Below are 22,674 nucleotides of genomic sequence, written 5' to 3'. Positions count from 1 at the left end.
TGTATCCTGTGATTGCAACCCAGCCAGGCAATCCCTCGTCTAGATTCAAGTGTGTGCGTGCTCAGTCACTTGAATCATGTCCAGTTCTTTTCGACCTCATGGACTATAGCCTGCCAGGCTCCTCTGTCCATGGGGACTCTCCAGGCAAAATACTGAAGTGGGGAAGTGGGTTGCTGTGCCCTCCTCCAGATCTTCCTGACACAGGGATCAAATCTGCATCCCCTGCATTGCATGTGGATTCTTTACCACTGAGCCACCAGGGAAGTCCCCCTCTAGGTTTGAAGCTGTCTCTAATTCAGCTCTAAACTTGGGACACCATGTACATAGTCAAAGTGACAGTTATTTTCTCCAGTTTTTTTTTTTTTTTTTTTTTTAACCATCACTAGCTTTGTTGCATAGTTCCCAAGAGAACTGCCACCAGAAGCCTGGTCAATTAGATGTCAGTGTCACTCAGGATCAATACAACACCTGTGAGTTTTTATACTCGACCAGATATTTATGTTTTCTAATTAGGATCTGCAGTTGGTTGATGAGAGTGATAAACCCATAGGCAGTGTAGAGAGTTGGCTGTGGGTCCTGAGGCAACAGTTTATCATCATTAGCAGAGTTGAAAAGGCAGCTACCAAGAAAACTTGGAAGATCTCCTGCAAAATGAGTGAAGACACCTGCCAAGGTCAGGTACTCTGACTTCTCTGCACCTTTTCTCTAGGCTGCCAGCGGCCAATTCTCCCATAGTTTGTTCAGGTTGTACCTCGCCACCCCTCCCACCTGGCAACCTTCTTCACCCCTGTCTCCTGACAACAGCTGTTATTATTTAGTGACAGAGTGAATGATTGAGAAGAACACATATAACAGGGCGTGTTAGGGACTCCTTTCTTCCCTTCTAGCCCCAGACAGAGGTTGCTAAATTTCTGAATTCTCTTGAACTGGAAGAATTAGGAGATACTGATTGATTGAATGAGTAATTGATTGAAGGATAGTTGATTTACAATATTGTGTTTGTTTCAGGTGTACAGCATAGTGATTCATTTTTTTTGCAGATTATATTCCATTGTAGGTTACTATAATATATTGCATATAATTCCCTGTGCTATACAATAAATCCTTGTTGCTTATCTATTTTACGTGTAATAGTACCTGTTACGGAGAAGGCAATGGCACCCCACTCCAGTACTCTTGCCTGGAAAATCCCATGGATGGAGGAGCCTGGTAGGCTGCAGTCCATGGGATCACAAAGAGTCGGACACGACTGAGCGACTTCACTTTCACTTTTCACTTACATGCATTGGAGAAGGAAATGGCAACCCACTCCAGTGTTCTTGCCTGGAGAATCCCAGGGATGGGGGAGCCTGGTGGGCTGCCGTCTATGGGGTCGCACAGAGTCGGACACGACTGAAGCGACTTAGCAGCAGAAGCAGTATCTGTTAATCACATTTGCTTGTTGCTGTTCAGTTGCTAAGTTTTGTTTGACTCTTTGCGACCCCAGTGGACTGCAAATGCCTAAAGTGGGCAAATACTGAGTAGTTCTGGGCACAGTTATAGAGGCAAGAGCTACCAAGACTTGGACCCTCTCCCCCTCTACTGACCACACATTCCTAAGATTCTTCTGTCATACCAGGAGGGGAAGGGGGCCAAAATATTTGTTGAAGTTGAATTTCTCTCCAACCAGGTAGATTGAGAGCTTTCCTGTAGCTCAGATTGTAAAGAATCTGTCCGTGATGCAGGAGATCCAGGTTTGATCCCTGAGTCGGGAAGGTCCCCTGAAGAAGGGAATGGCAACCCACTCCAGCATTCTTGCCTGGAGAATCCCAAGGATAGACGAGCCTGGTGGACTACAGTCCATGGGGTCACAAAGAGTCAGACACGACCGAGCGACTGACACTACTACCAGGTACATTGAGACTTAGAGCAGATATGATCTGATTTAGAAAAATAAACAAGTGTGCTCTAAACATGTATTCTATATGTTCTTCTGTTAATTTTCTCTGTCCTCTCTCAGCCTCGCTCTGTGGTCTGCATGGCCGCATCCACAGGCTGACTTACTCTCTGGCTTTCACTGGGTCCACCCAAGGCCAGATTTAGGGTGAAAGGAGCAAGGTCCCCAGGGCATGGTGATGGCTTTGTGCCTCATCTGGGCCCTTTATTTACCCACGGGAATCAGGATGGAGAGTGAAGTCAGGATGTTTGTTCCCCTGCCCTCACTGCTGGTTTGCTAAGGGCGGATTGAATTCCTCCACGGAGGTGAGTCATTTCTATCTGTCAGTGAAAAGTGTTAGTCTCTCAGTCATATCTGACTCCTTGAAACTCCATGGACTTAGCCCGCCAGGTTCCTCTGACCATAGAATTCTCCAGGCAAGAATACTGGAGTGGGTAGCCATTCCCTTCTCCAGGGGAATCTTCTTGAACCAGGGATTGAATCCAGGTCTCCACACTGCAGACGAATTCTTTTACCATCTGAGCCACCAGGAAAGCCCCAATTCCTCCAGAAAGTTCTTCTGGGATTCCCTAAGCATGATCCTCTTACTCCTTCCAGAGTGTATGTGGGATGGGGTGAGGTCAGGGTGGAGGACCTGGGGTAAGAGCTGGCTCTGTGCTAGAGAGCTCTCTACTGTTTTCTATTATTTTTATTATTTCCTCAGGGGACTCCACTCTTCTGCGTCACAACCCTGTAGTGCCGCATGCTTCCTTTTAGGGGACCGAATCCTGCCTACACCTTTACAAATAGTCCCTTATTAAAGTCACCCATCTGTTTACATAAATGGGCTTCTGTTTCTTGCTGGGACCCAGTGTGATACAGCATGTGACTTGTCTTGATCCCGAGAGCCATGGTCCAAAATTCAACTCCTTTATATTTAGAAAAGTTATGACCAACCTAGACAGATTGTTAAGAAGCAGAGACATCACTTTGCTGACAAAGGGCTGTATAGTCAAAGCTATGGTTTTTCCAGTAGTCACATATGGATGTGGAAATTGGACAATAAGAAGGCTTAGCATGCTTTTGAACTATGGTGCTGAAGAATACTCTTGAGGGTCCCTTGGACTGCAAGGAGACCAAACCAGTCAATCCTAATGGAAATCAACCATGAATATTCATTGGAAGGACTGATGATAAAGCTGAAGCTCCAATACTTTGGCCACCTGATGTGAAGAGCCAACTCATTGGAAAAGACCGTGATGTTGGGTAAGACTGAAGGCAGGAGGAGAAGGGGGTGACAGAGGATGAGATGGTTGGATGGCATCACCAACTCAATGGATATGAGTTTGAGCAAATCCAGGAGATGGTGAAGGACAGGGAAGCCTGGCATGCTGCACTTCATGGAGTTGCAAAGAGTCGGACATGACTGAGTGACGGAGCAACAACAAAATGAAATAGTTTCCTTACTATTTGTCTTCCTTACTAGTTTTCTGGTTCCCTTAGTAGGCAGGGCCTCTGAGTTGTCACCCACCTGTCTACAGAGCCTAGCAACGTGCTGAACATATATTAGGTGCTCAATAATGCTTGCTGACTGATCTACTATCTTGGCAAAATCTAGGTCACAATTTCTGGATATAAGAAAAAAGTCAAGGGTTATTGGATACCTGTCTGTTTGAATAAAAATCTTGCAATAAAAGAATAGACTGAGAAAGGAGAGGGATATCTGTCTTCTGTCCCTGAGTCTACAATATATCTTGGATTTCCTCGAGCCCTTTAATTTTCCCTCTGTCATTTCTTGTCTATCAACACCCCTGTCTGGTGGATATGGCAAAACTGCTTTCAGTAAGCAAACTTCAGGGGAAAAAAATAAAAAAGCATGATAAGCACAGCACATGCTCATTTCTCCTTAATTGCCTGATCCTCCATCTGTTGGTCTAGGATAATATTGATAAAGGAATTAAAAGACACCACACCATCTCCTGAATCAAATGAGAACAGTCATTCTCAAATTACAGAGCATGACATTTTTATGTTTTGAAACATGAAGAGGAAAGAGCATTTAATTTATTTTAATGTGGTTAATTAGAAGCTAGATTAGATCCTGTAGTTAACTCATAGGTTCTTGACTTTTAAGACCAGACATTGTGTAGCATCTCATTTGCACAGTGGTAGCTGCTGCTGTTAATATTGGCTTGTGTCTAATTAACGGGGATGCTTACCTGGAATCCCAAATACAGAATCTATAAGCTAAAAGTGAGAACTAATGTGATTTTAAGGAGAGAATTACTCTTAAGTAAGAGCCAGCTGTGTGTTGCCTCAAACTAAGCACAACTTTGATGCTTGAATATGTCAACTCGTTTTTATGTGTGGGAGAAAGGTACTTTAAAGCCTAGCTACTTTCTCATGGTGAGACTAGATACAGTGATGGAAAATTTCAAACATGATAAAATCAACACTGTGGTCAGCACTTGAGGTAATTTCTATGGTGCCTGGGGAAATGGAAAAGCTACTTTCAGTCTGATCTTAGAGCTAAGACAAGATGATGTTTTCAGTTGGGCTTGGATGGGTTCTCAAGTGGAAATTCTTGCTTCTCCAGGGAGGAGATTCACTGAATCACTGAACCTGATTTGGAGTTGATAATAAGCTATAACAAACAATTGCAAATTTCATTATCGTTTACATTGCATGATCGGGAATGAGATTGGGCAAAGAAAATACTTAAGTGGCTTAGACTTTGGAGACTCTTGAAGACTTCAGTACTGGAAGACCAGGGTAGTGAGATGTGAAGTTCGGTTTTCTTTTTAAGTGATTTTGCAAGGTCTTAAAAAATACTTCAGCCACTTGCTTGGTAGACATTTGATCTTAAATTGGCACCCAGCCACAGCTGTGTTTACCAGATGCAGGTTTCATTTGAAGCTCAAATATTGGGAGAGAGTTTTCAGAAGGTCATCAGGTCTCCCGAAGGTCTGAGGTCTAAGTTTTCTCCCTAATTATATTTCACCCCCTCTATCCTTCCACTCTCTACCATTGCCCTTAATCTTATTCTGGAATTATTTGTTTTCCTCTGATTGAAATCATAAGTAGTATCATTGAATTGAGTCCAGACAGATCATGAAGTGAATATATAATATATTTTAGTTCACCTTGACTATCCTCCAAGTATGTTCAGATGATTGTTCTAGATTATTTGAAGGCATTTGATGGTATTTTGATTATTGCCTAATATTATTGTATGCTTTAAAAATGCACTGAAATATGTCCATCTTTAATTAGCTCATCTCTAATTCTTTATTTTTTTAAAAGAAACTATTTAACATGCTCTTCATTTCAAGCCCAATCATGTGAAGTTCTTTGTGATTCACCTTTTGCAGATAGGAAAAAAAATGAAATTTTTAAGGTGGATCTGTAGCCCATCCATAATAGGATAGGAAATACTTAAAGGATTTAAGTGTGAAAAGCCTTTTCAGCTGAGCAGTAGAAAATCTGAATGCAAGCATCAGTATTTGTGCTTTAAATATGGCAGGTTGTGGCCTTCCCTAGTAGCTCAGCTGATAAAGAATCCATCTGCAGTGCAGGAGACCCCAGTTCGCTTCCTGGAGTTGGGAAGATCCCCTGGAGAAGGGATAGGCTGTCCACTCCAGTATTCATGGGCTTCCCTGGTGGCTCAGACTTTGAAGAATCTGCCCGCAATGTAGGAGACCTGGGTTTGATCCCTGGGTTGTGAAGATGCCCTGGAGGAGGGCATGGCAACCCACTTCAGAATTCTTGCCAGGAGAATCTCCAGGGACAGAGAAGCCTGGCAGGCTCTAGTCCAAGGGGCTGGACATGACTGGGCGACTAAGTACAGCACATGGGGGGATGTGTGGGTTATATGACTCTGAGATCTGGGGAAAGTTTAAAAAGATAAACAGTACAAGATAACTAATGAGAACCTACTGTACAGCCCAGGGCCCTGTACTTAGTGCTCTGTGGTGACCTAAACAGGAAGGAAATCCATAAAAGAGGGGATATATGTAAATATATAGCTGATTCACTTTGCTATACAGCAGAAACTAGCACAGTATTATAAAGGAACTGTACTCCAATAAAAATTAATTAAAAAAAAAGCTTATATAGGAAGCCCATCTGTGAAACAAGTATCCGTGTATTACACTTTGCCTAGAAGTTCTTCATTTTTGTTAAAAAACATGGAATCGAAATCAGTTGCCCCTCTCAGTGTGTTCACAGAAGACACTAGAATGTCAGGGATGTCTTAAGGTGAAGATAGACTGATGTTGTCTCTGAGTTCCAAGAGTCATAGCACAGAGAATTTTTTTTTTAATAATTTTATATATTTAGTTTTTTTTTTTTTTTTTTCCCTTGGCTGTGCTGGGTCTTCCTTGCTGTGCACGGGCTTTCTCTAGTTGCAACAAGCAGGAGCTGCCCTTTGTTGTGGTGCGAGGGCCGCTCACTGCAGCGGCTTCTTTTGTTGTGGGGCTTAGGCTCTAGGGCACAGGCTCAGTAGTTGTGATTTTATTTACAATATTTCATGATGGACATTTAAATTCTTATGTAGCAAATTCTCCTAAAATGTTCCTTTGTGCTCTCTGCTGTTATGCTTCTAATCTTTTCTCTACCATTATCTGCTACCTAAGCTATTTTCTCTGGGTCTTCTTATATGACACTCTTTAACTTGGATTTTATTTTGATATATGTGTGAGATGAGTGTCTAACTTGACATATTTTCCTCCAAATAACCCATATTTTTACCTCTAACCCCTTACCACCTCTGCCCCAGGAACTAGATCACAGGATAGATGATTCATTAAAAATGAAGAAGTAATTTAAAAAGATCGCCTCACTTAAGGCCCATCCTGTTAGAGAAGGGATGCCCACCTTGCTTTTGTCATTCAGAGATCCACTGAATATAGCATTGAGTTTTCTAAAGAGAAAGCTTTTCAGGCTGTCCCCAAGCCCTCATTAATTCTAGACCAAAAATAGTGGAACTTGATTCCTTTGTGCTGCTGAAAGTTATTTTCCTGGTATAAGATGTGATTTTTTTCTTTTGTTTTAATTCCCATCATCACCCATGATGCTTTTTTCAAAAGAGGGGCTAAAATTGACTTCCAGCTTCTGCTTTGCCCTGGAATAGAAGCCATGCTTTTATGATAAATTGCACACACAAGAAAGGCAGCAGGACTTGCTTGTACTGAAATGAGAGTTGCTTCTGGCTCTGTTTAAATGACTTTGTTCCACATTTCTTTCTGAACTCTCAGACAAAAGTGATCATGAGAGCTTAATCTTGAGACTTGTGCCATCAGCTGTTTACTTTCCTTAGACTATTTCAATTCCTACAGGGCCTCAGTATCAGCCAGAGAAACAGCAGTTTCGTGGTAGTTCTTCCCTTGGGTGGAAATAGAGAGGAACACCCAAGGTTTGCCTTACCTTCCAGCTGTGATCCAGTGTATTTTCACCAGTTGGAAAAGACTGAGGGTACAAGTAAAGCTTTGTTGTTGATGTTGTTCAGTTGCTCAGTTGTGTTGGACTCTTTGCAGCCCCATGGACTGCAGCATGCCAGCCTTCTTTATCCTTCATTAGCTCCTGGAGTTTGCTCAAACTCATGTCCATTGAGTTGATGGTGCCATCCAACTGTCTCATCCTCTGTCACCCACTTCTCTTCCTGCCCTCCATCTTTCCTAGGGTCACAGTCTTTTCCAACTCATTGAGTCTTTTCCATATGATTGGGCTATCGATATGATGTGGTAGTCACTATCGTGTAGATGCTGCTGCTCTGATTTCTCCATTTGTCTGGATTTCTACCCCCTGCTTCACTATAGAGGCCTGCTTCAGGCATCACGGACCTTGCTATTAGACTTGTGCAAAATTGGATGTGTTGCCCACAGGTGTGGAACTCCTAAGAACTAAGAATTCCTTCAGTAGAATCCTTGTTTGATGTAGGTAAAGAGTAGTGTGGTCAAAGGGAGTGGTGAGGTCCAACAATAGAGCTTTTCTAACTTTTTTTAAGCATTAAAACCATTTTTCCCAAAGTCTTATGAAAATAATGCTTTTAATTACTACATGATGCTTTAGGATACAGATGATACCATATTTAAATTTTAATTTAAGCTAAATCAAACATGACTCCCGGCCTCTTCTTGCCAATACTGATGGAAGGACCACCCTTTCCTCTTCTTTCTCTGTCCCTCTTATATTTGACAACAGTTCTAATGTAATTGTGGTCATGCTTCCATGGTGGCCACTGATGCCTTGGCTGCTTGCCCTGACTCCATGGTCCATCAGAGGAGAAAGGTTTATGCCCCTCCCACTTCCTTTTTTTCCATCTCAGCCACAGAGCATTTTTGCCAAGGTTACCAAGGCCATATGCTTAACCCCAAGCCCTAACGAGCACCCACACTGCCAGCCCTTGATGAGGAATGGCTTGCCTCAAAGAGACTGTGCTTTAAGAAAGGCATCTTTGTTGTTGTTTAGTTGTCAAGCTGTGCCTAAATCTTTGCAACCCCATGGAGTGCAACATGCCAGGCTTCCCTGTCCCTCACTATCTCCTGGAGTTTACTCAAACTCATGTCCATTGAATTGGTGATGCCACCCAACCATCTCATCCTCTGTCACTCTCTTCTCCTCCTGCCCTCAATCTTCCCCAGCATCTACCATCATTTTATTCAAATCCAGGAGATTTACTGTCTCTCAGGAGCTTAGGAGTTTCCCTTGCCAATCTTCACGACATAACATCTCCATAATTTTCCTCTTTAGGTGATTCAAAGTAGTTTCAACATTGCCTAGAGCTTTGGACATCAAACCCCTCCTCAGAAGGTATCATTAGGGTATAATCTCCTGCTCCTGGCTCTTGGTTGGGGTGGGTGTGGGGCCAATGAGGGGAATGGAGGAAGGGACAGTAAAGGGCCGTTTTTCCTGCAACCTAGAGGATTGGGGAATACAGACCTACAGAGCTAGGAAATAGGGCCTAACCACTCTCCTGAGATGTGCGACTAACAAATTTTTGGCTCTGTTATCATAGACTAGCTGAAAAAAATCACCCACATTTAACTATTTAAATAGGTAATAGTATTATATTAAATTTTCAGCAGATCACCATGCTGCACTACCATGACATGTGGAACGTCAAGATGCAGACGTCCTTAGCTGTAGATGCTGTAGTGCAAATGAGACGAGGTTTTGATGCCCTTCCTACTCAGCATCCCACCAGTGTCTTAAGAGTTCCTGAGCTTCCTTATGGAGCCCTGGTGGGTCCATGGATCCCAGTTTAAAAACCATTGCTCTGGAGTATAGTTGCTTTATGGTGTTGTATTAGTTTCTGCTCTATAGCAACGAGAATCAGCTATACATATACATAAACATATACCCTCTCTTTTTTATAGATTTCTTCCCCATTTAGGCCAATACAGAGCACTGAGTAAGGTTCCCTGAGCTATACAGTAGGTTCTTATCAGTTATCTATTTTACACATAGTATCAGTAGTGTATAGATGCCGATTCCAATCTCCCAATTCATCCCATCCACCCTCCTCCCCCATTTCCTGCCTCTGTCTCTATACGTTAGTTCTCTACGTCTGTGTCTCTATTTCTCTTTTGCAAATAAGATCATCTATACCATTTTTCTAAATGCTAAATTTAAAAAATTTTTTAATTAATTTTTATTGGAGTATAGTTGCAGAATCTAGGACATACATATACCTATGGCTGATTCATGTTGATGTATGGCAGAAACCAACACAATATTGTAAAGCAAGTATCCTCCAATTAAAAAAAATTTTAAATGACAAAACAAATAAATGAAAGTTAAGGACTCAGATATGGGAAAGATGTAGTCTGAGAGCAATGGGGCTAAATGATAAAACAGATAAATATATATACTTAAATATTTATGTATTGCTGGTATATATGGATGTGAGAGTTGGACTGTGAAGAAAGCTGAGCACCAAAGAATTGATGCTTTTGAACTGTGGTGTTGGAGAAGACTCCTGAGAGTCCCCTGGACTGCAAGGAGATCCAACCAGTCCATTCTGAAGGAGATCAGCCCTGGGTGTTCTTTGGAGGGAATGATGCTAAAGCTGAATCTCCAGTACTTTGGCCACCTCATGCATAAGAGTTGACTCATTGGAAAAGACTCTGATGCTGGGAGGGATTGGGGGCAGGAGGAAAAGGGGACGACAAAGGATGAGATGGCTGGATGGCATCACCGACTCGATGGACGTGAGTCAGAGTGAACTCCGAGAGTTGGTGATGGACAGGGAGGCCTGGCGTGCTGCAATTCATGGGGTCGCAAAGAGTTGGACATGACTGAGCAACTGAACTGAACTGATATGGTATTTAATTTAACACCATTATTCAGATGTTAGAAATTAAATAAATAAAAAACATTACTCTGATATGAAGATAACCTTTCTTCACCCCTATTCTGACATTTTGGTCTGAGAATGTAAGGATGGCTGAAGAGGGATCTAGCCACCTTGGGTGCCCTTTGTAGGTGGGATATTTTAGAGGGAATGGAAGGGTTTGTCTGCAACATCCACTTTCTAAATAACATCTTCAAAGAATAAAAATGTTCTCTGAAGCATTTTATTTCCCTTAACAGAAGCATATACCTTTTCTAGTGTACTTACTATACATCAGACTGAGTTTATGCATAAGTGAAATTTATAGAGCACTTACTATGTGCCCAGTATTTTTTACAGACACATCACATATGGTATTTATTGTTTTTGCTTACAAATACTTACATGTGCCAGACTTCGGTCTAAGAACTCAATGAACATTAACTCATTCAGTCTTTGAAAGAATCTTCTAAATACGTAAATACTATTATTCATCCCCTTTTTGCAGGTGGGGAAATTAAGGTATAGAGAGATAAAAAGAATTTCCTGAAGTCACACCTACAGCCACAAGCAAAACTAGATTGCAACTGTGACATTCTAGATCCAGAGTTAAGGATCTTTACTTCTATACTAAGTTTTCCCATGACACAAGGCAGCTCAGTTAGTCTCCTCCAAAAGGTAAGTAAAATTTTAATAGCTCCATTTTACCGATGATAAAACTGAGGCCCAGATATTTAAATAATTTGCTTGAACTCATACTACTGCTAAGGGAAGAAACATGGATTCAAATCCAGGTATCCAAAGTCCACAGCCTGTCTGAATAATCATAATTAAATCTTCAAGAGGTGAATTTGTCAAGATCATGCTGCTGATAGAGCGGAGCCTGGAAACATACCTAGATCTGTCACTCAATTCTGTGCTTTAATAATTCAATGATGTTTAATGAAGTATGTGTTTAAGTATTTTTGAAATCTATTGAAAATATCTTTCCCGGTTGTAAGTAATGATAATATTAATGATAACTCACACTGTGTTTTAGGCATTAGTATTAATTGAGATAATATATAGGTATTTATAAAAATCAATGAGTATATATAGAAGAGTATTTAGAGAAAAGCAAAGATCGTTGCAAGTCCCACATTCTAGATAACCACAGTTAACATTCTGGTGAGAGTATTTACAAGTATCTTTCTCTGCACATTTCATGCATTCACTGTATGTACAATCATATGATTTTAGGTAAGTGGAATCATATTCCAAACACTATTTGTAACCTGCTTTTATCCATTCATTACTTCAGTCAAGATGTTTATTGAAAGCTTTAACACTTAGAAAGCAATTTGCTTGAAACAATATTTTACCATTTTGATGAACAGAAAGATTGATCTTTTATGAGCAATAAATTATATTAATCAGCATGATCAAGGCTTCTCCACAGTAACAAATTCACCTCTACAACTCAGTGGCTTAATAAAATAAAGGATTACTTGCTCACACAGTTGACTGTGGATTCAGTGCAGCAAGGGAAGAGACTGCTTTTCATGGCTTCAGTTTAGAACACTTTGTTCTTGGTCCTCTAATCAGAACTAGCTACCTGGTGCCACCTGACTTCAAGAAGACTGGGACATGTAACCTCTTTGTGCATGTCTGGGGAAGATAAACCTGCTGCATAGAACAGGGAGTTTAGTTCAGTGCTCTGTGATGACCTAGATGGGTGGGGTTGGGAGAGAGGGAGGTCCAAAGGGAGGACTATATGTATACATATAGCTGATTTCACATTGTTGTATAGCAGAAACTAGCACAACATTGTAAAGCAATTATGTGCCAATACAAAAGAAATTAGGGAGCTCTAGTAATATATCTCTCATGTGAGGACTCTGCTCAGTTCACTTCAGTTGCTCAGATGTGTCTGACTCTTTGTTGACTGCATGGACTGCAGCACGCCAGGCCTCCCTGCCCATCACCAACTCCTGGAGCTTGCTCAAACTCATGTCCATAGAGTCGGTGAGGCCATCCAGCCATCTCATCCTCTGTCGTCCCCTCCTCCTCCTGCCTTCAGTCTTTCCCAGCATCAGGGTCTTTTCCAATGAGTCAGTTATTTGCATCAGGTGGCCAAAGTATTGGAGTTTCAGCTTCAGCATCAATTCTTCCAATGAATACTCAGGACTGATTTCCTTTAGGATGGACTGGTTGGATCTCCTTGCAGTCCAAGGGACTCTCAAGAGTCTTCTGCAACACCATAGTTCGAAAGCGTCAATTCTTCAGCACTCAGCTTTCTTTCTAGTCCAACTCTCACATCCATACACGACTACTGGAAAAACCATAGCCTTGACTAGACGGACCTTTGTAGGCAAAGTAATGTCTCCCATCTGCAGTGATTTTGGAGCTCCCAAAAAGAAAGTCTCTCACTGTTTCCCCATCGATTTGCCATGAAGTGATGGGACCAGATGCCATGATCTTAGTTTTCTGAATGTTGAGCTTTAAGCCAACTTTTTCACTCTCCTCTTTCACTTTCATCAAGAGGCTCTTTAGTTCTTCTTCACTTTCTGCCATAAGGGTGGTGTCATGTGCATATCTGAAATTATTGATATTTTTTCTGGCAATCTTGATTCCAGCTTGTGCTTCATCTAGCCCAGCATTTCTCATGATGTACTCTGCATATAAGTTAAATAAGCAGGGTGACAATATATAGCCTTGACGTACTCCTTTCCCTATTTGGAACCAGTCTGTTGTTCCATGTCCAGTTCTAACTGTTGCTTCTTGACCTGCATACAGATTTTTCAGAATGCAGATCAGATGGTATGGTATTCCCATCTCTTTAAGAATTTTCCGCAGGTTGTTGTGATCCACACAGTCAAAGGCTTTGACATAGTCAATAAATCAGAAGTAGATGCTTTTCTGGTATTCTCTTGCTTTTTCGATGATCCAGTGGATGTTGGCAATTTGATCTCTGCTTCCTGTGCTATGTGGATGTAAATAATCCTTTATTGATGGATAATTATATAGTTACTATTGTTTCTCCATTATAAACAATGCTGTGATGAACATACTCAATATATATTATAGACTTGCATCCATTAATTTTCAATTTAAATTCCTAGAGGAGGAATCACTGATTCAATAATAGAAAGATTCAAAATATTAATATCTCAAAATAGGTGATAGATATTCCCTATACCTACACTTCCAAGTTTAACTATGGAACAAAGGATCTTAAAGCCCAGCAAGTATGTATCCCAGATTCTCTTGAGTTAGGGATTTGTTTAGAATTCACAAATTAAGGAAGAGCCATGGTTCTTTGGGTCAGCTAAAGACTGACACAGTACTACTGACTCAGTAGTATAGGTTTTTTTTTTTTTTTTTTTCCCAGTAGTAGGGTTTTTTAATTTTTATTTATTTATTTTTCACTGTGCTGGGCCTTTGTTGCTCTGAGGGCTTTTCTCCAGCCGTGGAGAGTGGGGGCTATTCTCTAAGTTGCCGTGCATGGTCTTCTCGTTGGGGTGGCTTCTCTCGTTGCAGAGCACGGACTCTAGAGCTCACAGGCTCGGTAGTTGCGGTTTCTGGGCTCTAGAGCTTGGACACAATAGTTGTGGCATGGGAGCTTCGTTGCTCCACAGCTCGTGGGATCTTCCTAGACCAAGGATCGAACCTGTGTCTCCTGCCGTGGGAGGCGGGTTCTTTACCACTGAGCCACTAGGGAAGCCCAGTAGTTGAGTTCTGCCTGTGACTTTTGACCTCCTCAGCCAGGCCCTCAGAGTCTTCAGGCATGCTTCGGAGAACCACGTATTGCAGTGTGGCCGGGAACCCGGTATATCAGGTGTGACTTGTTTATGATCCTCCACCTCCAGGTTTCCTGAAAAGGGCCTTCCTGATCTACATGCTCCCAGACTCCCAGCTGTGTCATAAGCCTCAGAACAAGTGACTGCTGTTCTCCTAACTGCCCCTGGATTGATGCCACATCTACTGCCAAATTGCTTTTCAGGAAATATGTACCAAAGAAACTCCCAACAACAGCAGTACATCAGAGTGGCATGTCTTCACACTTGTGTACTCACTACTCAGTATTTTTCAATATTAGCAAAAAAAAAAAAAAAAAAAATAGGCCAAACAAAGAAAATTCATAGTGATTTTTATTTACATTTCTTGGATTGAAACTATCATATTTTGTTAGCCATTTTTTTTCTTCCTTTGTGAATTGTGTGTTAATGTCTTTGGTTATTAGATCTCCTCTTTTGATTCGTGTGCAGGCTAAGTCACTTCAGTTGTGTCTGACTCTGTGCAACCCCATGGACTTTCATCCACCAGGCTCCTCTGTGGGACTCTCCAGGCAAGAATACTGGAGTGGGTTGCCATGCCCTCATCCAGGGGATCTTCCTGACCCAGGGATAAAACCCGTGTCTCCTGCATTGGTAGGCAGATTCGTTACCACTAGCATCACCTGGGAAACCTTTTTGATTAGCACCCTTTCTTAAATGCTCTCCTCTTTAACATCAGGCCTCTATTTGACACTGCTTCTTTTGGATTTCAAGGAGGAATCATTTGTTTCAGTATATTAGATTTGGAGAGAAAAACTCAAATGCGTTAGAGCAAATAACTATGTCTCCAAGTTAGAGAGTAGCTAGGTGTTCATCAGGATAGAGTGAGTCATTGAACAGTCTGTCCGGGTGATTCCTTCTCTCTGTGCCCAGGAGGACAGCACCTTTAAATATGAAGAGCATCTTACAGTAGGAAGAATTTTAAGTTAAAATAATTTTTAGGGCTTAGTAATGGCATTAGGTTAGTATATCTCCTTTTGTTACCTCCATTCACTACCTGTCCTCTTTAGGTCCATATGTGTTGCATCACATCTTTGGCAAGGAAGAATGTAATGCTCTGCTGGTGAAAGGAGTTCGAGTAGGTTTATGCTTTATGGCTTTTGATCAACAGAAGGATCACCAAAGGATCTTTGGTGTAGACTTTGTCTCAGGATCTGTGTCGCTCAATTCTCTAGGAACCACTGCCAATCAAATAGATTTGTCACATAAGATATAGCCTCATTTCTGTTCCTAGGTCTGAATCACTCTCAAACTCTTTATATTCCCTTCCAGTTCTTAATTCTCAATAAATTATGGCCATTTGGCCACAGTTCCCTGATATTTTTGCCTTGATTCCTCTGCTTAAAGTCTACCTTGATTATGGCACTGGTTTTTCTCTCTCTCTATATATAGAGAGAGCACTTTCTGATGGTGGTCTTTTTTTTTTGATTGCCATTTGCCATGAGGGAGGTGAAAAAGATGTCACAAACTTGCCATTTTCCTGTTTAGAATGTAACGCCTTGTAGGAGCAAAGAAAGGACCTTTTCCCCAGATGAGACTGAATAATATGACAATGTCCTAGGAAAGAACAAGACTTTCTAACACAGGCTCTCTCCTCTCCAAATTCCTGGCAGATCCCATTCTGTTTTAAGAAATCAATGCTAGCCATATTTTCTTTTTACACACTCTTAATAATAGGTCAGAAAGAAAAATAGACACATACACATATATATAGTCTTTACTTTGATGTAACAATATATATTCATACAAAGAATATCACACAGTTGCAGAAGAGACCACCTAATGAATGGATGTGGGATATTCATTTTTTGGGGTGGGGTTGCATTTACCAGTCTGAGAATCATGTTGATGTATGTTATCCATCAAATGCTTGCTGACTGTTAATGTAACTTGTTTCAGAATAAAAATACATACTTGTGAGGGTTAATATTTATTGACTATTAAACATTTTACTGCAAAACCTCATTCTCATGCATTTGCTTGTACAAGTTCTTTTTATATGAAAATTAGAATATAATCATTCTTAAATTGTTTTAAAATGGGCCAGTCAAAAAGCAGAACACTTCAAAGTGCAGATAGCAATTAATATCTTCAGTTTCTTTTAAAATAAGAATTGCACCCTCTAAATCTAGTTAGCTATTTTTGGAGCAATCTTATTCAAGAATATCAAAATACTTTAAAACATATTATCCTTCCTTTTGAAAATGTATCTGTGTAGGACAAAATTTTCATACTGTTTTCAATTTAGAAATAACCTTGATACTGCTTGTGATAAGATAATCTGACCTATTAGTAGTTTTGCTCATATTAAAAATATACATCACCACCTGCAAGTGGGTTGTATTGTTCCCCACACCCCGCCATGTATACCTGGAACTTGTGATTGTGAACTTATTTTGAAAAAGGTTCCTTCAAGATGTGATTAATCTAAGGATCTTGAGATTAGGATGGCCCCAAATCCAATGATATATATCCTTATAAAAAGAAGCGATGGCAGAGAGAAATAAAAATATGTCTTCCACATGAAGACAAGAGTCAGAGATAGAAATTATGCAGGCACAAGCCAAGAAACAGCTTGGGTTGTCAACAGCTGCTGGAAGCTAGGAGAGAGGTATGGATTCTCCTAGCTTCTTGATTTTGGACTTCCAGTCTCTAGAACTGTTAGAAAATAACTTTCTGTCATTTTCAGACTCCAAATTTGGGTAATTTGTTACAGCAGCCTTAGGAAACCAGTGTCATCTATTCTTTCCTTTATTCTCCCTTCTCTTCTTTTCTACTTTCCTTCCTTCTTTCCTTATCTTTTGATTCACTTAACAAACCTTTGTGTGCCTATATGTGATAGGATAGTCCTACTGTGTAGTCTAGAGAAATTAGGAATATAACAATAATAAAAGGCACAGCCACCTTGTCTTAAAAACATTTATTTTACTACATTGTTAGCATTTCTGTTGTACACAGCCTTTCTTGCTTTTCTCTTATCATGAGTTCTTGTGGCCTCTTCTACGTTGACATCAGTAACTGAGCATGCTCCTGACAAATGCCACTTTAAATGTGAATATTAAATTATTTGACTTTGTGTGTGTGCCAAGCATTGTTCTGGAAAAGTTGAACTGGTTCTCAGTAGTGATCATACTCCCCAGTAAAGGCACTGGCTAGTCTTGGGAATGGGAGCCTTTGTCTGCACCCACGCTGGTGCACTCCATACTCTCAGGGCTCTGGTGGTCCAGCACCGTCCACTGTGCCCCTGTATCCAGATCTCCCTTCTCCCACTCTGCCCACCTTGAAATTCCTTCCATCTCCCTTCCCTTTCCTCACCAAAGCTTCTATTCCCTCAGCTCCTATGTTCTTTTTTAAAAAATAGATATCAAGTTTTATTTAATATAGATTTTTCTGTTTTGTTTTGACTTTTTAATTGGAGAATAATTGCTTTACAGTGGTGTGTTGATTTCTGCCATCAACAATGTGAATCAGCCATGAGTATAAATATGTCTCCTCCCTCTGGAGCCTCTGTCCCCACCCTCGTCAGCTCCCATGTTCTTTGTACTTTCCACCTCGCCCAAACTTCTTGTTACAGCTTACACATACTACATGATCTGAGTTTCATCTTCTACTGTGCCTTACTCACTAGGTGTCAGATGCACCAATTTCTTTGATGTTTCTCCAAGATTCCAGTTATACTCCTGCCTCAATGCACAGGAAGGTTCTTCCTGAAGTAGTCACATGGTTCATTCTCTCACTTCATTCAAATCTCTGCTTTTAAATGTTATTTCTTCAGAGAGAACTCTGATCACCCCACTCCCTAAGCTACTTTATTTCTCCTCATTGCACTTACCATTACTGGAAGTTAGACCATATATTTACAAATCTAGTTTTTTTCTGATTTAGTATGTAGGTTTCAGGAAGAGAGACTCTATCTGCTGTGTGTCTAGTCTCTGGAGCTACATCTGGCATGTAGTAGGCATCCATATTTGTGAGTGAGGGAATAAATGAAGTGAGAGCCGGCTACTGGGATGAAGCAGTGAAATCCAAGGACAGTTGTTGCTTCTCCTTATAACACAGATGCATTGTAGTAGCATCTTTCCAGTGACTTTTTAAAAATATGCATTATAACAAGCATTTACAATGTGCAAAGTGCTTTCAAAAATCCAAGTACCATATTGCTTAAAACAGCCCCCATTTTTATAGCTAAAGAAACTGAGGTTCAGTGAAACTAATTGACTTAGCAGCTAAGGGCACACAACTTGAGAATGGCAGAGCTAGCGTTCAAACCTTGGTTTCCAGATTTCAAATCCAAGACATTAAGAACCATCAGCACCACCACCACCACAGCAAGCCCCCAAAGTCTGTACATGACAGTCTCTCTCTCAGTGAGGGAGACCTTCCTATACTGTGTTGATGGGGGTTGAGGGTAGTTTTCATGTGAGGTTGGTCTGATTATCACTAAGTCATCATACAGGGAGCCATTTATTTCTTCAATGCTTGAAGCATGTTCCTAATGATTGAGCACAAGTGCTAACCCCTTCTAAGGCTGATGATGTCACTGCATCTTCCATGGGTAAATTTCCACCATCATGTCACTGTCTTGCTTATGGACACAGGAGTGGAAATCAATATGAATAAGAGCAGCAGTTAACATCCACTGACCATCTGCCATATGCCAGAGACTTTGCATCCATTACGTCTAATCCTTAAAACCACCCTGGGATATTACTTTCTGCATCTTATGATCAAGAAAACAGACCTGGAGGGATAAGGAAGCTCTTCCAAAGTTACAGTAACAAAGCGTATGGCTATTATTTTAGCGTCCCAGTCTTGACGCTAAGGATGGACTCCTAGCCATTGTGTTCGAGTTTCAGTCTTTTAGAAGTAGAGTCAATACCAGTCACAGCGGATGCCTGAACAATACAAGTATTCATACCAACAATCCCTGACAACCACAACTTCATAGTCAATGGCAAATTTTTCATTTTTATTTTCATTCGAGTGAAAAGTATACATTTTACCTGAACATGCATGCTTCATGCTTAATGAATATTTCTTAAAGTTTCTCTTGTGATTATAATTTGAGGAGCTGGGCTGCAAAAAGATAAACCATATATCAATTTGTCGATTAAAATTCTCCTAGTTTTTCTCCAAATTGCATAAAACAGGAGTCATCTTATTGAGTATGTGGAGGTTTCAGAGAACAAATACATTTTGGCCTAAAATCATCATGGTTCAATAAAACTTATCCAGAGAAATGTTTTGATTTTTACTGTTGCTCAGGCTTTGCTCGTATCAGATAAGGGACTTAAGCTGTCAATAATTAGATCTCAGTCCTGTTATTGGATCTCTTGGCAAACTTTGATGAGGCAGAAGAACTTAGTTTTGTTTTTTGTTTTTTTTCCCTGATGTAAGAGACTTTGCATAAGTAGGAAGGGGAGCCTGAATAAACAGAAGCAGAGAGCATCATAGTGGGGTTTGACAGTGAAGAGTTGAGGTACACCAATATACATCTTGGATATTTGGCAATTTTGGGGTATTATGTTCCCAGAACAAAACACCAGAAATTGAAGCCTGACCAGCTTCTGGGTCATTGTTCTCATGATCCATGCTTTCAGGGCCTATGGTCATCATTTTGGTCACCAACCATACCAATCTTGAGGAAAGATACACATATCACATGGGTATCATACCTGAGGAAGAGCAGAGTGGGGGCTTCTTTCATCTTCTCCTCTTTGTCTTCACAACTCAAGCTGATCTGCCTCTTTCCTTTCACCTCCTTTTTATTGAGTGTCATAAAATGTTCTTTTTTAAAATTCGAGTAATTTTAAATTTTATTTATTTTACTTTTTGGCCATGCCATGTGGCATGCATGATCTTGGTTCTCTGACCAGGGATCTTAGTTCACCTACCAGGGATCTTAGTTCTCCCACCAGGGATTGAACCCATGCCCTTGCAGTGGAAGCATGAAGTCTTAACCCCTGTACCTCTAAGGATGTCCCAAATGTTCTTAATTTTATGGAAACATTTGAGTTGCTGCTGCTACTGCTGCTAAGTCGCTTCAGTTGTGTCTGACTCTGTGCGACCCGATAGACTGCAGCCCACCAGGCTCCCCCGTCCCTGGGATTCTCCAGGCAAGAACACTGGAGTGGCTTGCCATTTCCTTCTCCAATGCAGGAAAGTGAAAAGTGAAAGTGAAGTCCCTCAGTCCTATCCGACTCCTAGCGACGCCATCGACTGCAGCCTACCAGGCTCCTCCATCCATGGAATTTTCCAGGCAAGAGTACTGGAGTGGGTTGCCATTGCCTTCTCCAAACATTTGAGTTACAGAGTATCAAAATAAATTATCCTATCTTACTTATGATTCCTAGACTTTCTATAATATTTGCATACTAAAAATATAGGTAACGTTACAGGAATTTCCCTTTAGACTAAATTTTACCTTGGAATTATAAAATACAGGGTTAGTAGAGATGAAGTCAATGGCAGCCCACTCCAGTACTCTTGCCTGGAAAATCCCATGGGTGGAGGAGCCTGGTGGGCTGCCATCTATGGGGCTGCACAGAGTCGGACACAACTGAAGCGACTTAGCAGCAGCAGAGATGAAGTAAACTGTACACTATTTCTGATGTTCTGCTTTCCTTTGCTAGCTTGAATGACCTTGCATTTGAAATTTTTTTTTGTAAATAGATTTTTTTGATGTGGACCATTTTTAAACTCTTTATTGAATTTGTTGCAGTATTGCTTCTGTGCTATATTTTGGTTTTTTGTCCATGAGGCATGTGGGATCTTAGCTCTCCGACCAGGGGTTGAAACCACATGACCTGTACTGGAAGGTGAAGTCCTAACCACCAGACCATCAGGGAAGTCCTTGAATTGCTTTTTTGTGTGTTAATGTAAGTACTCTTTGCCACTAGGCTGTAAAGCATATAAAATCAGTGTCATCCAAGAACTCCAGCTTTTGTGTTCCAGCCCTAGAGATGGACTGTTGATTGTAGTCAGGACTTTACATTTCCTTTCTTAAGATCTTATAAGTCATTTAGGAAATGGGTAACATTTAACTCTTTGCAGACACAAAAGTGAAATATTTAGATCAGACCTGTCTAATAAAGGGCTTCCCTGGTGGCTCTGATGGTTAAGTATCTGCCTGCAATGTGGGATACCCAAGTTTGATCCCTGGTTTGGGAAGATCCCCTGGAGAAGGGAATAGATAACCCACTGCAGTATTCTTACCCGGAGAATTCCATGGTCAGAGCAGCCTGGTGGGCTACATGTAGTTCATACGGTCTCAAAGAGTCGGACGAGACTGGGCAATTAACACTTTGAGTTTTTCGCTTTTGTTTAATAAAACTTTCTTCGGTGATGGGAATGCTCAATATCTGTGCCGTTCCTATACAATAGCCACTAATTACATGTGCTTAGTGAGCACTTGAAATGTAGCTAGTGTGACTAAGAAACTGAATTGTTAATTTAATATAATTTATTCCTAATGTATTCATTTAAGTTTAAATAGCTACATTTCTGGCTAGCAGCTCCTCTTAGTGCTGGTTTAGATTGTTATTCCCATGAGCATGTATGTTCCAAGACCAATAATTGGAACTCTCATGCCTAAATTAAGTGAATGGCCAAATCTAGTTTTTGCCAATGAAGATACATCATGAAGGCAGTTTCTTGAAAACTATGGGTCTGCTTCTTTGTAGGACTTTGGATAGGTCTGTTACCAGGTTACCTTCATTTTCATCTTGATTGCAAGGGTGGGTGTAGAAGTCTCCAAGTGTGTGATTTCAGTGGTGATTTGCCATTAGAAACTCTTCTAGACTGAAATTTACTTACACCTGAGCTTTTAATCAATATGCTTTCCACTTATCTGATTTGGAAACCCTTCATGTAACGATTATATTCTGTGAATTACCAACAAAAGTTTTCTGCAGAAAATAAGTAAACAGCCTTCTCAAGGTCACAGTTTTTTCAAACAAAAGAAAGATATTGCTGTTTGGAATCAAATGGAAATTTGGTGTGCTAGTCTTTAGGGCTTCCCCAGGTATTTCTGGTTCACTCCCTTCTGGCTAAGTACTTCCAAACTGTGCTACAATCAGATGGGACCGTGTGATCATTCTGGCCAGTGAATTACAGGAAGTTCTGCATGCCACTTTGGGGTCAAGTATTTAATTGTTGATGCAAGATACTGCAGAACTCATTTTCCTTCAACACTGCTGCTGCTGCTGCTGCTAAGTCGCTTCAGTCGTGTCCGACTCTGTGCGACTCCATAGACTGCAGCCCACCAGGCTCCCCCGTCCCTGGGATTCTCCAGGCAAGAACACTGGAGTGGGTTGCCATTTCCTTCTCCAATGCATGCAAGTGAAAAGTGAAAGTGAAGTCGCTCAGTCGTGTCCGACTCTAGCGACCCCATGGACTGCAGCCTACCAGGCTTCTCCATCCATGGGATTTTCTAGGCAAAAGTACTGGAGTGGGGTGCCATTGCCTTCTCCGTCCTTCAACACGGCAATTGGCAATCTTCAAGATGGTGCCTGTTCCATCAACTTGGGACCCTGAATGACTAAGATGAGCAGAGACTTCTTGAAAACTTGCAAGATATACATGATATGGAAAAGATATATGATATGGAAAAG

The 22,674-nt window shown here is 40.9% G+C and overlaps 1 long non-coding RNA gene across 1 annotated transcript; it reads left to right on the top strand.

Annotated features, from left to right (window-relative positions):
• Window positions 1–4,227: 4,227 nt before the first annotated feature.
• Window positions 4,228–15,978, top strand: LOC129627250 (uncharacterized). Its single transcript, XR_008702507.1, has 3 exons — window positions 4,228–4,388; window positions 10,756–10,925; window positions 14,096–15,978. It is a non-coding gene; the product is annotated as an uncharacterized LOC129627250 (long non-coding RNA).
• Window positions 15,979–22,674: the final 6,696 nt, after the last annotated feature.

Source organism: Bubalus kerabau, chromosome 14 (genome assembly GCF_029407905.1).
Source record: "Bubalus kerabau isolate K-KA32 ecotype Philippines breed swamp buffalo chromosome 14, PCC_UOA_SB_1v2, whole genome shotgun sequence".
In the NCBI taxonomy this organism is placed as follows: Eukaryota; Metazoa; Chordata; class Mammalia; order Artiodactyla; family Bovidae; genus Bubalus; species Bubalus kerabau.
Note: the sequence above shows the minus strand (reverse complement) of the source record. Positions and strands in the feature narration are given on the sequence as shown.